Consider the following 16061-nt stretch of genomic DNA (forward strand, 5'->3'; position numbering starts at 1 on the left):
CGATCCTATGACAACAAGGAACTTAACCGCCATCGCATGCTCACAACACTTTTTGACTTAAGACTTACAAACCCGTGAGCATGTGATGACCACAAAATCAGACCAAAACTTAACTATCACCAGATCGCAACTTAAAATGATAAACAACTTCAAAACCTGTGAGCAAGCGACAAAACCAACTAAGTTGCGATACCAACTACATCGCATGATTGCAAATTAAAATGACTTAACCACGAACACCTCACGACCGTGCGACAACATAAAATCACACCCAGTCGCAACCTCGCAACATAAAATGGTCAAGTGTAAAACATCTTGCGAGGTAGCGACAACTAAAATCTCTCAGTACTCGCAAGCTCACGACTTAAACTGACTTGATGATAAAGGACCTGTGAGCTAGCGATAACCATAAAATCTGAAAACTATTTATCGATGTCTTATGTTAATTACCATCATAAATAGGCACGAGCAGTGGCACACAAACCATTAATGACTTAGTACTTACTCACTAACTCTCACGGCTATAATGCATGGCATCAAACCAATTCGAGACCTCGCGACCAAAGTGATTTCATTAACAATCTCCATTTCGCTAACATAAAATGCTAACACTCAAAAAACTAGAGACCTCGCGATTTAAACCCAAACCAACACTCGCTAACTCGGCACTTAAATTTTTAAACATGAAATTTATTTGCGAGTTAGAGATGAAACATTAAACATGTCTGACCAAACATTTGACCACACTTGATGTTGACATAGACAAATAAAGAGAGGACAACTCATATTTTCAATGCATGACAACTTCGGTTTACTAGCCAACTAAGACAGAAAACAAACACAAAACCCTAATCACCATGAACATCATTTTAAGCATTTAATGTAGAATAGTAGAAAGGTTCTAGCAGTAACAGTTATGCAATATGAATAATTTTATGGATCTTGTGACACAAATTCTTGCATTTCTTGTTCAACATAATGTGGAACCAAATACCGATTTACTAATAATTCAATTGTTTAGTAATAAGTCAAATTCACAATTAAAAATATGAAATAAGTATCTGTTCTACTTCTGATTGACAAATTCAAGGAATACAATATCAAAAATCATCAATGACAACTATAGTATTGCAATTTTTCAAATTGAAATTTTAATATGACTCAAGAACTGTAGTATAATTATAAATACCTATAAATTGAGTACTAATTCACTTCAGTGACTCAATCCGACTGTCTGAGGCTTCTATATCCCAGATGGACTCAAGACCTAGAAACTGATACTAATAGGTTCATCTTCATTCTGAGTTGGGTATTCAAAAATGTCTTCGTCTTCATGCTGGCTCTGAGTCTGCTATCCATCATATTCATTTGTCTTAGCACTAGCACTAGCAGTAGTACCACCAACTTTTAAAGTGTTGCACACCCCTTGTCTTTCACGCATGGAATTCTAGATTGCCAGTGCTCTATCATATGGAAAATCTCTAACATTATACTGGGTTACAAACAACCTCAAGCAAGTTTCCAAATTCTTGTCTAATTTGTTTCTGAAACTTGATTTCAAAAGCCCTAATGCACTGAAAACTCTCTCATCTTCCACCGACCCCATCATTGTTTGACATAAATCAACAAGTTTCAAATATTCTGGTATTGCAATACGCAATGCTTCACTTTGATCTATCCTTTTCCAAAGCCTTGTGATTGATCCAGGTTCAAATGGATTCTCCAAGTTAACCAACTGTTGTTTTATAACCAATGCAAACTGTTTACATTATTTTCTAAGATGATCTGAATTTAAAATTCCTTCTATTGGCTGTCCATTGCAATATGCATCTTTTGAAAATGTCAATATCAATTCCTCTAGTTTTTTATGAAACATCTTTGCGTCATTTGGATTATCTCCAATTGAATGCCAAAATTGAGGATACGCACAACCCATGGCTTCAAGTATTTCTTCTTGAGGGAATCTTTCATGAATCTTAGTTGAAAGTTCATATGCAATAGACTTCAAATTATCACTAACAGATTTAACAATCCTGTCAAAATCTTCCTTTTTAACTGGTAGTGCTCCGCCTCACTTGCCCATCTTAGATTGGTGCATTGGTATCTGAAATCCTTTTACAAAGACACATAACTCATTTTTGTATTGAAATGTAAAAAAATTTCAGCATGATTCAAATCTGTAATTATATGCCACCTAAAAAAAATTGGGCTTCGCCCTGTTAGATCTGAATATAGACCATCCAGGCTCAAGTATGTCATTTTACGTAGAGTGCTATACTCATTGATATAAATAGTTCTATCTTGGGCTTTCTTAACAAGTTTGTTCATTGAATCCAACATGGGGAGAAGACTAGCTAAAGTTAACAGAGTCTCTATATCACTTAACTTATGTAAGAGATCAGGAGCTTTGTCTACTATGAGGCGTTGCTCATATATTAGTCCGATCAAGGATTGATATTCTGTTAGAACTCGTTCCGCTGGTCCATGCAAGGAGATCCATCTAGTCTCAACATCCTTGAGAAGCTTGTTTCCTCCTATTACTCCCTCAGCAAAAATCTGAAATTCTACAAAATGTTTAGGACTTTGGCAGAAGTATGAGTGGAGCTCGTGGACCAGATCTTCAACTTTTGACACTATAGGGAAATTGCTTACAATTCTATATGCTAAATTCATTCGATGGGCTATGCAGTGAATGCCAACCATGTATGGTGCAATACTAGTTTGTAATCTTGTGCAAAAACCGGTCCTTTGACCTTGCATTATTGCAGCTCCATCAGCTCCAACACACACCAACTTCTTGGCAATTGTCAAGTCATCCATACCAGCAATTTCATTCAAAGATTTCTTAACTTCCAAATATAAATTTTATGTTGTTGAATTGCCCCTCATTTTACGAACACGAAGTAGTTGAGCTCGATGGACGTGATCTTGTACGGTATACACATGCATACAAACCCAAGCAGTGTTATCTACCGCAGTAACTTCATCTATGGATAATGAAATGAAATTTGACTCTTTTACACTCTCTTGTAAATTCTGCTTTTCCACCTGAGCGAGACAGTTTTCCATTTCCCATCTAGCGTTATTGACCAACGTGACATAGGATAGTGAGGAACATTCAAAAAAGATAATAAATTACTAAATTCTGGGAAATCTTTCATAGGACGCCCTCTCGACATAATGTGAAAAACAACACTCATTTGAATAGTCTTTGTCAGGTTTTCATCTTTCGCTGCATGTTCAAGCCCAACCTTGATTGTATTTCCAAATCCACTATTACGAATCAATGTTGTTTTGTGGTTATGCTCTTCATATTTTGTGACATACTTAACATGAAGACATTCTTCCTTTGATTTCCATCTTACTACTCGTGTTTCCTTTCCATCTATGATCTGTTTTTCATAAACCTTACCAATATGCTTTTCTATGGTGTCAAAGCTTTAGCTGCATCTTCTTCTCTCTTTTAGTTTCCCAGCTACAAATCTTACACCTGCATTCTATTGGTTGTTCATCATTGTTTGGGACCGGTTCAATGAATAGGTACTTTTCTACCCAATCAATCTTAAAACTCCTTGTCATCTCCCACTCTCACCCGAGTTTTACTTTCCTTTTTCTTTTCTTCCTACCAACATCATCTTCAGTACTAGCATTTGCATTTGAGTGAATTATCTCATTGTGTGTATCCCTTATCACATCTTCTACCGTGTCAGTATTGTCATCCTCATTTGATGCATTTAACTCAATGACAATCCCACCTTGTGGTGGTGGTGAGCTACTGTGAATGGGTTCTGCAACTGCAGAAGTTGATGGATCAGAAACTTTGCCAATTCCCAAAAAAGACTTTATGGTACTATCTTTAAGTTTAAGTTTTGGGCGTTTTGATGGCCTCCCAATCCCTTCACTTTCACCACCCTAAGGAGTCTTACCCTTGTCTGACATCCCAATCCCTTCACCACCCTGAGGAGTCTCACCCATGTCTGATTGTGACATCTTGAGTCTTGACCTCTCACTATGAATTAAAAGTTAAAACTAATACTATCAAGTATGAAGAAATGATTACTCACCTTTATGCCTTCTCAATTCTCTGAATTAGGAATCCAGAATGAATGCCTGGGCCTATGTTGCAGGATTGTAACTCTGGCCCTTTGCCCTACAATGAACTTCGACTTTCCAACTCAATTTGTGGAATCTGAATCGAGACTCGAGAGCTCCTAATTTACTAATTAGACACAAACAAATTGTAAGAAAGAGTGTAAGAAATAGTGTATTTATAGCAATCCATGATTGCATTTTTGGTGAATTGCGCAGGGCCTGTTTGTCGCAATTGCCAATAAACATTTAATTTAATTGCATTTTTGATGAATTGTGTGGGCGTGCAATGAACATTTAATTTAAGCAGGGCGAAATGGGTCCTCGAATACTTATAATGTTTTAATTGATAATGGCGAATTTGGCTGACGTGTGCAATGAACATTTAATTTACCATTGGTGAATTAGGTCCTGGGTACGTGGTCGTTTTACTATTGCTGGTGAATAGCAGAGGGGATCTAATACCCACATCCGAGTGATTCTAGGCAAATATTATGGGCATGCACGTTGACAGTGTGTGGTTAATGGTGAAACCAGATTACAAATATTTGTATTGTTTTTCAAAATTCTGGCCGATTTGACCACAATTGTGCCCCTCACTATTTGCACGGAATCGGCCAATTGACGAAGATTCGCCGCTAAAAAACTCTCTGCATCTAATTGAACAAAAATCCTTTGAGGGTTTACCAATAAATTAAATACATGCTATTATTCCCTCGATTGATGGTGAGAAGTTGAAATTACTTCTATATCGGCAGATGACTTAAGTTGTGACTTAACCGACAAGCATTAAATGTGGTTGTTGGCGAAAATAACATTATAAAGCAAGTGTTTTGGTCATTTTTTATTCACCTAGCATTCAAATCTTTGAGAGCGCAAAAATTCCCGAGCGAAGGTATTCCAAGCGAAGAAGTGAAGCAATCCATCAAAGAATTCATCCTTAAGGTAGATTGAGGCATTTATAGCTATGGTATTTCATCCACTCTTGAATTTATTGCAAACCCTACTATTGTTGAAGTTGTTAAGTGACCTAGACCCATTTTTTAGCTAGTTCTCAAAATTGCTAAGAAAGATGACAGCATAGGTGCATTCTCCCAAATCCCTAAAGGAGTAGTCTATGCTGAAGACCCTAGAATGTATATACATTGTCATATTGATGAACTAGGTGATGATGAAATTAAAAATATGTATGAGATTGTAATCTGTGATGAATCCAGAAATGTCAAACCTGAACACAAGATAATAGAAACCCTAGGTTTCACAAAAATTCTTAGTATCCCAGATTTTCCCAAGGATATCATAAGGATTGTGCTAAGCAGGGTACATGGTGAATTTTTCTGGTTAGACTCTATTCAAAAGATCACAAAAGAAGCAGTAAAAGCAGTAACAGGGTTACCCTCCACCGACAGCAGACCTGGTAAAACTAAGAAGGTCTCAAATGGCTTAGTGACAAACCTAACCGGTGCAACATTTGATAAAAGATCACTAAGGGTAAACGATGTAAAGGATACAAATATCAGATTTATCAATATGATCTTAGGTTACAAGGCTACACATGCAAATAGGTTAAACTCAATTTCCAACCTATGTATTAAGAGTGCCTATGATATGGTAAATGATAATGCAAGGATAGACATATGTGAATGGCTTAAAGATGAGCTAATAGACAATCTAGGAAAGATCAAAAGGGAAAAGAAAGGAACATTCAGATTTGGAAACCTACTTGTTTGCCTGATGCTATACATAACCAAACAAGTATCCGGTATTGGTGCCAAAGATTTTGGATTTGATATACCGGTAGGAAAACAACTATCAAAATTGCTGAACAATATGGGAGAAAACAAGGAGAAAACCATAAATGAGCACTTTCAAGCACTAAAGGCTCGAATGAAAACAAGAGTAAGGTTCTCACAAGCTATTGTGGATAAGTACCAAAAGGAAATTTGTTTTGTAATAAAGAAAGATGAAATTTGGATGGAGGCAGTTATTCCTAGAACCATCTGGGTTACTGAAATGGGGTATGAAACTGATGACAACATAATGGAAACTTATGCAAAAGCCCTCTTGGAAGCTCCTAAGGAACCTGAAGAAAAAGTATTTGGTAGTGTTGAAACTATAGAAATCCAAATTCAATCAAGGAAAAGAGTTAAGAAGGTTGAGGCAACTGTTAGAAAAAATACCCGATAGGTGAAAGCTATTAAAGAAGATGTGCTAAAACAAACCGGTATAACTGAAAATGAGTTGGAAGCAGTTCAACCGGAAACTCACCTTTCACCGGTTGGAACTTCTTCAGAAAGTGACATACCTGTTGTATTTAGGAGAGTTGAAAGGAAAAGAAAACTTTTAATGACACCTTCTCCTACACCAAAGAGGACAAGACAGAAGCAACATGCAGTGAGGCCGCCAGCAAAGAAATTAACTCCAAAGCAAAAGAAGATGACTCCTAAGAAAAAGATACAACAAACTATTTCTCCCATTGATAAACTTATCAGTGAGATTACAAAGGATGGAAAGTTGAAGAACATCAACAAATTATATGACACACTATCCACTGATGACAAAGAGAAAGTAGAGAACAGTGTAATCTTACACTTAGATATTTTCAAAAAAAAATTGATGCAAGTTGTTGATTGAATACCAGTAGATCTATATAATAGACTAGAAGTTAGAAGAGTAGCTATTGTTGAGATAGATAAGAAAATAAAGATTGAAAAACTACTTGTAGTGCACCCTGTTAACTCACCTGATGAGATAGATCAATTAATCTTTGAGGCTAACTGGTCAGTATTCTCAACTGCTCACTGACATGTAGCACTAATGGTAGGAAGAGTGAATTAGGTAATAGAGGAAACAACAGATGCATGGGACATATTCCTGGTAGAAAAAGAGAAATAGGAAGAGTATCTAAAACCTAAAACCTTCAAGGTATATCAAAAGGACAAGGATAAAGGAAAAGGTAAGATAGGTGGACCTCCCAGTATAAAGATAATAGACAACTTACCCCCACCACCTCTAGATACTCCACCGATAGACACTACTGACAATCAACCGGCAACTGAGAGTATGGACACACCACACGAGGATACAAATCCTGATTTTGAGGTGTTATTTACAATGAACATTGACACTCAGGAAGTCAATATTGTGGTGGATAAGGAATCAACTGAGAAATCAGATGTGGCAATAGAGCCACCGGTGGGAAATATTGGAGTAGAAAACATTAAAATTGGGGAACTAAAATAAACTAAAGGATCAAGTGAACCCCTAGAGACTGGAAAGGCAAAAACCTCAGATGTGCATACTGATGCATCCACTGAGCCACCGACAACTACTGAAACTAAAAATCCAACTGAGTCACCCACAACAGGTAGCACAGAGGAAAAACCAGCAGTGGACAACACTGAGAAATAGGTAGAGCAACAGGCTCCTTCACAAGTACAGATAAAGATAGTGCCACAAACCCAAAATGAAAAGCCTAAAATTTTCTTTGTAGAAATGCAAACTCAAACAAATCCTCCAGAGAAAGAGGAAAGCAAAGCTATAACCACAACCAGCGGATTACAGATTGTAAAAACTGTTGGACAAACATCTGGAACAACCGTGACAAAATTCAGACCTACTAATGTAACTGAGGTCTTATTAGATTCAATAAAGAAAATAACAGAGTGCAATGCACAAGCCTATAAGGCTATAGATGACACTTTAAGAATTTTTGAAGATGATAGCTCCAAAGTGTAACATAGACAACAAAGATTCTTTGAGCCAATTAGACACATTGTCTAAGTACATAAACGATAACCTAATAATACTGGACAAAATAAACGAGGATACATTTAAGGAGAGATTGATAAAGGAAAAAGAAAAATTCTTTAAGGATATAGTTAAGAAGAATAAGGAAGAGATGGACACCCTTTTACCGAAACTCACTGAAATCATTTTTTACTTCAAGAAATTGTACAAGGACACTTGCAAAATGGATGTATTAATAGAGGATCTTGACAAAGAAATTAAAAAAGCACATGATAAGATTAATAATATTGCTAATAATTTGATTGGAACATCAGACTCATTTTTGGAATTAGAGAAGAAAATTGTAGATCAGGAAGGGAAAATCAAGAAACTAGAAAATGAAAAACAAAGAATAAAGGACAAAGCAAAGGACTTAAAATGCAGACTTGGTCCAAGACTAGAGTATCTTATTTCTTTGAGAAAAGAAATATCCGAGGCTCTGGTTCCTGGACTAAAGACACCGAAAGATAAAATGCACATACTCATCGGTACAGTGCAGAGGACTCAAGAAGCCATAAAAGACTGCGAAACATTCAGCAATGGAATAAATCTAGTTTTGACAAACATTTTTCAAATTGTAACCCACCAGCTACAAGAATCCAGGCAAGACTCCACTGATAGCGAATGACAACCTTTTGTCATTGATGTCAAAGGGGGAGTAGAGGAAGGAGAAAAATGGTTCATCTGCTTAGGGGGAGCACACAGTTTTGAGCATACAGTTTTGGTAAGATATTTAAATTGGCATACTAATTTTTGCGGATGTTAGTTTTGGATACTTTTTGATTTTTCTCATGAGTGTTGCCATCAATGCCAAAGGGGTAGATTGTTGGCATATGCACACTCCAATGAGAAATTGTAGGTGATTGAAGGTTTTTTCATTGATGGCAACCTTGCAATCATATGATACCAGCAAGACAAATATACCAGCACCGACAATGACAAACTCTACACCGGCACACAGAACACCGACAGTGAAAGGATGGATACTGGCACTCTGGCCGACAAGAATTTTGTTGATAATATATTTTGTAATTAATCATAAAATCATTGTAAGCCGACATGGCGAGTTGTAATATGACTCATATATGTATGAGATCATTGTAGAACATTTAGTATGAATGAATAGGTGAAATTAAGCAGACCTAATTATGCAAATTATAGGTTAAGGGTTTATGTATGAAGTAGAGCTAAAACCGGTATTGGATCTGGCATAGTAGATGCTAATTTGAAGCAGCATAAGACATTGGATTTGTATAATCCATTTTTGTAAGTCAGTGTGACTTCCTTTGTAATTGAGTAGTGAGCTCTAGACACTTGGCCTTCCTGCATGTGCAGGCCCCTCTTGTAAAACAGTAATATTCCCTTATTGGCTAGTAAGTGAATATTGTGGGTCACAAATCCCACTAAGGTTTTTCCCACACCAAGTTTCCTCGTTAAACTACTGTGTTATGGTGTGCTTTTCATGTGGTTATTGTTATTCTTGTTTACTACATTATTTTTGGTTTACCGGTACACAGTATTGATATGCTTTACATGTTTTAATTCAAGTAAATTCATAACCGTTTAGATACTGATTCACACCCCCCTCTTAGTATCTTTGGGAATCCTAACATATATCTCTACTAAGAACCTATGTGTGTGAACCGCTTCAAAGGTCCGACCTCCTGCACCAACAATTAGAAGGATTTTAACAACTAGTACAAGTGGTTTTTATTAAAGGCTTCCAATCGTGTGGCCATACATATGTTGGCTTGATGATGATTGTAATGTATTCAACATTTGTTGTCATTGATGAAATACTCACACACATATGATTATATTGACTACTGGTGTAACTTCAATTGTTTACACTGTCAACTGGTATACTTATTGGTTAATCTCTAACTGGTACTCTGTGTTAACTGGTATATGCATAAGAGACAACCTATAGTTATACTAAGTTGGCATCAAGATAAATATCAAGATGAAGATCAAGATGGAGGTCAAGCAAAGATTCAAGGACAACGATTCATATGTTTTATTCAAATTGGTATAAATTGTTCCAACCGGTACTTGTTAGTTTTTGTGATGAGTTACTAGCACTGACTACTTGGTGGAAACTTTTGTGATGAGTTATGGTCACTTGACTAGATACACTGCATCTAGGAAATTGTGTTTTGATTTCCTTGGACCGACATAAGATTTGAATGTCTATTTAAAGACATCTTAGTGAATAATTTGAAAGAGATGTTATGAGAATGATGTATGCATGAAGAGAGAAAGTTTTGTAAAAGAGTAATAAGTGTGAAGATAAAGAGTGTGTTGAAGAGTAGTGTTAAATATGATTAGAAGGATCTGATCAAGCAAGTATTGTGCTACTCAAAATAGATCAAACCATTCTTTTTGTTTTCTAACCATTACAACAGAATCAAAATCCCTTAACCGGGTAAACTTTAACAAGCTTCTATGTATAAATCCTTTAACTGGGTGATCCATTAGTTTGGATTCTTAAATCCTCCAGTGAGGTTACTCCTAACTGGGTACAAGCTTTTAATCAAGATTTGGGATCTCTAACAAGATTTGCTCCTTGCAGAGCACTTTGTAGACCTTAACCAGTCAGTTATCTATTACTTCAAATAGTTAACTTGTGAGTTCCATCTCACCGTGGTTTTTACCTATTTGGGTTTTCCACATACAAACACTTGTGTTATGGTGGATGCTTTACTTTTTGTGAATGTTGTTATATCATTTTGGATTACATGCATTGTGTTTATAAGCTTTGTTAAGTTAATCTACCGATTAGTGTTTGAAGTAGTTTGGTTTCTGGTGTCACTGATTCACCCCCCCTCTCAGTGCTTTTCAAGTCCATCAATTGGTATCAAAGCCTAACTTCTTTGAAGCTTAACCACTTAGAAGGGATCCTTGAAACCACCATGGGGGACATGAGCTACTTTGAGATGGCTAGAGAGCTAGAAGCTAGCAAAGATGAACTTGAGGCCCTTAGGGTCAAACTGAAAGCTTCTCAAGCCAAAAGGAGAGAGCTAATTGAACAACTATCAGAGTTAACTGATAATAGTTCTTCAGATGAAGCCAATATTGATGCTTTAGCAGAGGAAGTTGAAAAGTTAAATGATGAGAAACTGAATCTGAGGAGAGAGCTAGAAGGTCTTACTATCCACATGAGTCGTGAACTAGAAACCAGAAGAGCTGCTGAAGATCTTATCAGAGAAAGAGATCAAGAGATTATTAAGATCAAGTGGGAAAAAGACACAATGCATGAGAATCTGATTGTTGAAAGAGAAGAAAAGGAGAACCTACAGCTAGATCTTGAACTTGCATCATCTCTAAAAGAGAACCTATCTAAACATAATGAAGATCTCACAAAACAGCTTACTGAAGCCAATGAGAAATTGGATAATTTCAACAGAAGTTCCAGTATGCTAGAAGAACAAATTCAATCACAAAGAATAAAGGGTGATATCTCTGGACTTGGTTTTCACACAACTGAAAAAGGTGAATCCTCTGGTACAAAAAGAAACAATCCTAAGAAAAAATCTGCTCCTAAGATCAACAAGCCTACTGATAAGAAGGTCTTTAAACCTGTTTGTTTTGTTTGCCATAAACCTAGTCACACTGCAAATGTTTGTAGAGACAAACCTAACATAAATGTAAGTCACAATACTAATGCTATGTATTTTTCCAATAAATTTGAAGTTCATTGCTTCACATGTGATATGTATGGACATAAATCTGTTGAGTGCAAATATGGAGCAAACAACCCTGTACCACACATGCATCCAAGACCAAATGGTGACCGAATGAGGAACTTTAATAGCTGGGTAAACCTGAACTGGAAAAGACCCTATGGTAACTGGTTTAGTCCATTCAAGATGGAGAAGGTAACAAATGTTATTTGCACCATCTATAATAACATTGGTCATATGGATATGAACTACAGAAGAAGAATAGGAAGAGGAAATGTAGGACCTTGGAGATCATCTGGCATGGCCTGTTATCACTGTAACATATTGGGGCACTTAGCAAAATTATGTAGATACAGAAACAACAAACTAGTCAACTCTTCTTAAGATCAGAAAGGAAAGCAGAAAGTTGATGTTGATGTTGAAGAAACCAGAGAGGAAATGAATCGAATGTGGAAGAAGAAAAGTGATGACTCATCTAGAGAAGAAAAACTTCCTTCACCCAGTGAAGAGAAGCCTACACCGGTGACTTAAGCCCTTTTAATATGGCTAAGGGGAGCTTAATGGTTAAATTATCTCCAAACCCCTTGTGAAAAATGAGTAGGAAAATAATTTTGAAACATGAAAGTTTGGTAACTTTTTGTCGATATGTTATCAACCAGTTTTCCCCTTGAGAGGCAAAACTAGGGTTTGTAACCCTAAAGCGGGAGAAAATTTAATGCAATAGGTAAAAAGGATAAAAGCAAGTTTTACTTCATCATTTTTACCCTAACTCATTCAAGAAAGAAATTTTAAGTGCTTGCAGAGCTAAGAAAGATTGTCTTGCTGATAATTTCCGAATTGCTTCATAATTTGTGAGACTAAGCTGAATTGAAGGATTGCAGAAGGTTGAACTAGTGTGCACTTGGGCATTTCAACCAGTAGACGGGGCAACGTGCGTGAAACAAGGTATTTCTTCAAATATACTACTTTGAATCTTTCTCATCTAGAATGTCATCTACTTCAAAGTCTATAGAGAGGTTAATGATCACTTTTGAGCCTATGGAAGCTCTAAAGGCAGATAAGATTGTGTCATATAATGCATTGTCGCAAATTTCGTGTGGAGTTTTGGTCAAAGGTGATTTGTCCAGTTATATTGACTGCAAGTTAGAAGAATTAGGGTCTCTATACATCTACACACAGTTGAAATCACTTTGCAATAAGAATGGCAAGATTAAGACACAATATGTTAGGGTTTTTGAAGAGGGTTTTCATAATGCCTCTTATTTTCTTTATGATTTAGAGGAAGTACATATCAGAATAATTTTGAGTAGAGTTCATGGAGAAAACATGTACTTGGAAAGAACTCACACAATTACAAAGGAAGCCATTCAGGCTGTAACTAGTTATTTCTCAATTGGTGAAGTACCCGAGTTGAGAAATTTTTTAAAGGATACTATCTTTGACTTAACCAGTTCTACATTTGATGGGCATTCTTTTTCCGTCAACAACATAAAGGACCCTATAGTAAAATTATCATCAATGGTGATAAGCTACCAAGTATTTTAATTTAGTAGACTTAATAGTGTTCCATCTGTAGCAATCCATACAACTCACATAATGATTGTGGATAATGCAAATTATGATCTCTATGAAGCTATCAGAAGACAACTATTTTTGAATTTGCAATCTATCAAGAAGGATAGGAGTTTTAAATTCAAGTTTGATCAGCTATTAGTCAGTCTATTCTTTTACTTTCAGAACTTTCTACCAGGGATTGGAGACATTGAGTGGTCAAAGGACTCACCGGTGTCAGCTCCAATCAAGAACAACATCAAGGCTGTAAAGAATACTTTTCATGCTGCCATGAATTAGTATTTCAATGAGTTCCAAAAGAAAATGAGTATGAGAATGAGGCTATCGGAAGAAGTGGTAAAACACTTTGAGAAGGACATAATCTTCACCATTACCATTGATTTTTGCCTAATGCAAGTTGTTGAGCCAAGAGAGAAAGAAATGGAAGACATGAGTTATGAAGTTAACTATGATCTATTGATTGGTTATGCTAACACTCTATTGGCATCACCTATAGCCAAAAAGAAAGGAAAATTGGATATTGTGGTAGTCCAAGATTCACCTGCACAAACTGGTACTGCACTTGTTAAAAGTGCAAGAGGAAAGAATAAAAAGACTGGTGAAGTATCTCCAGCAACAAAGAGTACTAGGGTTACTAGGAGTGTCCTAACCAAAAAGGAACCGGAACCCAAAGTATATACTAAGAAGGAGATAAAGAGGAAAGGCAAGAAATTAATTTTGCAACCAGAGTACGAGGGAATGAATTCTAATGAAGAACCAAAGAAGGGTAAAGCAACTGGTAGAACATCCAAGAAGGAAAAGGTAGTGCCAAAGGCAACTACACCTATTTATATACATACTTACAAATCTAACACAATTTTTGAGAGAACAATGAAGACACTACAGAGGAATAGGTTTGACAATGTCAAAGAAAATTTTGATTCTTTCACTGAAGATGAGTAGAAGCAAGTCATTCAATAGGTAATCACTTATTTGGGTCATTATAATAGATTTCCGCATGATTTGGAAAAAGATATTTCAATCTCTTTGTATAATATTCTTTTATATAAATGGGAGGAAGCTGTTCAATTGGAAAAACAAATTATTGATGAAATATTTTTACAATATTTTCCCAATTTATCTATGGATGGAATTAGTGCTTTATTTGATTAGTAAAAAGTACATTTTTCTTTTAAAGGAAGAAGATTGAAACTTCTTAATGGAAAAAGGGTGATTATTGAATCTGAGACACATCAGATAGCCTATCAAATCAAAAAGAGGGAAGAACTCATCCATTTTTCTAAGAATGAGGCTAAAGTTACATGATGTTACTCTACCGAAAATGGATGAAGAGGAGATTATTCAACTTGATGAGGTCTATCCCCAAAACAAAAAGGATGATTTCATTATTCTTGTTAATGATGATGTTTAGAATACAATGGATCTATTTGGAGACAACACTGCACCATATATGGAGCCCCCAACAATCACTGATGTATTGGTTATACTAGTTGAGAAATTGGTAACTCAACTAAAAGTGGACAATCCACCGGAAACCGAACAACTGGAGAAACCCCAATCTCCACCGATCATTCAGGAAATTCAGAAGGAGCCGACTGAAAATGTTGCCACACAGCCACCTAAAAAGGAAACAGAGAAGAATATGAGAGATCAATCATTAAGGTTGTATCCTCTGAATTAGAAAAATAAAAGCAAATCGACGAGGATGATGATGATTCTTTGAGTATTTTAGGAACCATTGATGTGGACAGTATGAGTGCCTCCGAAATGATGAAGATTGCTAATGTTATGGAATCTAGAGTGCATAAGAAGAGACTCAAAGAGGAAAAGATTGAAGCAGAGACAATTCAGACTGCAGTAGAAATTTTGTCTGGTTTACTACCGGAAACATCTATAGCACATCTTTCTACACCCATTCACAAACTTGGTTAGTTAGTTGCAGATGCATCTGATCAAATCAAGCCACTAGAAGATGCTACTCAAATGTATGCTGAAAAGAGCCACAAGAAGAAGTATGGAGAAAAACTGGCAAAGAATATTGAAAATGGCAAAATGGCTCTATCTCACAATAATAGTCTGTTGAGAAAAGCTATTGAAACAAGAGGAAAGTATCTTGCCTTTACCTCCAACATTACTTTCTTTTATTCTGACATTTCAAAAAGTCAAGTTGAAACAAAGCAAGAAATGGAACGAATATGCAAGGCATATGTCCCACTCCAGGATTCCATACATGACTTTAACAAGTCTGTAGATGATTTGCATAATAGACTAGACAACTATGATAATGAGAAGGCAAAGAGACTCCGATCTCGTAAAGAACTCAAAATTCTGCTCACATCACAAGTAGACATTCTTCAAAGAGCCTACTCCAATGCAGAAGCTATTCTTGCAACCTCTGACACCTGCACACTGGACTCAATGGAATAATTCCATTCATAGCTGATCTCTATATTTGAGTATTCTGCGAACATACTGGAATCATGGGAAAACACTTTGTCACAGATGAAGAAGAGCTTCAATTCTTTTTTTATGAGATTAGCTAATGCATGAACTTTTTAAAAAAGTTATTGTTATATATGTTGAACACTTTGATACAAATTTTCTATATATATATATATATATATATATATATTACCTTTTCAATTTGGCATTGTTGTCAAAGGGGGAGTAGAAATATCTATGCGTGTTTTTGATAATTTTGTATTCATGCGTGTATTAAGGGGGAGTATGAGTATATGTGTAAATTTTTTGTGTATGCACACTTAGCAGTATTATTGTAAAATTTTCTAAGTGTTGCCATCAATGCCAAAGGGGGAGATTGTTGGCTTGATGATGATTGTAATGTATTCATCATTTGTTGTCACTGATGAAACACTCACACACACATATGATTATATTGACTACCGATGTAACTTCAATTGTCTACAC

Source organism: Cryptomeria japonica, chromosome 10 (genome assembly GCF_030272615.1).
Source record: "Cryptomeria japonica chromosome 10, Sugi_1.0, whole genome shotgun sequence".
NCBI classification, from domain to species: Eukaryota; Viridiplantae; Streptophyta; class Pinopsida; order Cupressales; family Cupressaceae; genus Cryptomeria; species Cryptomeria japonica.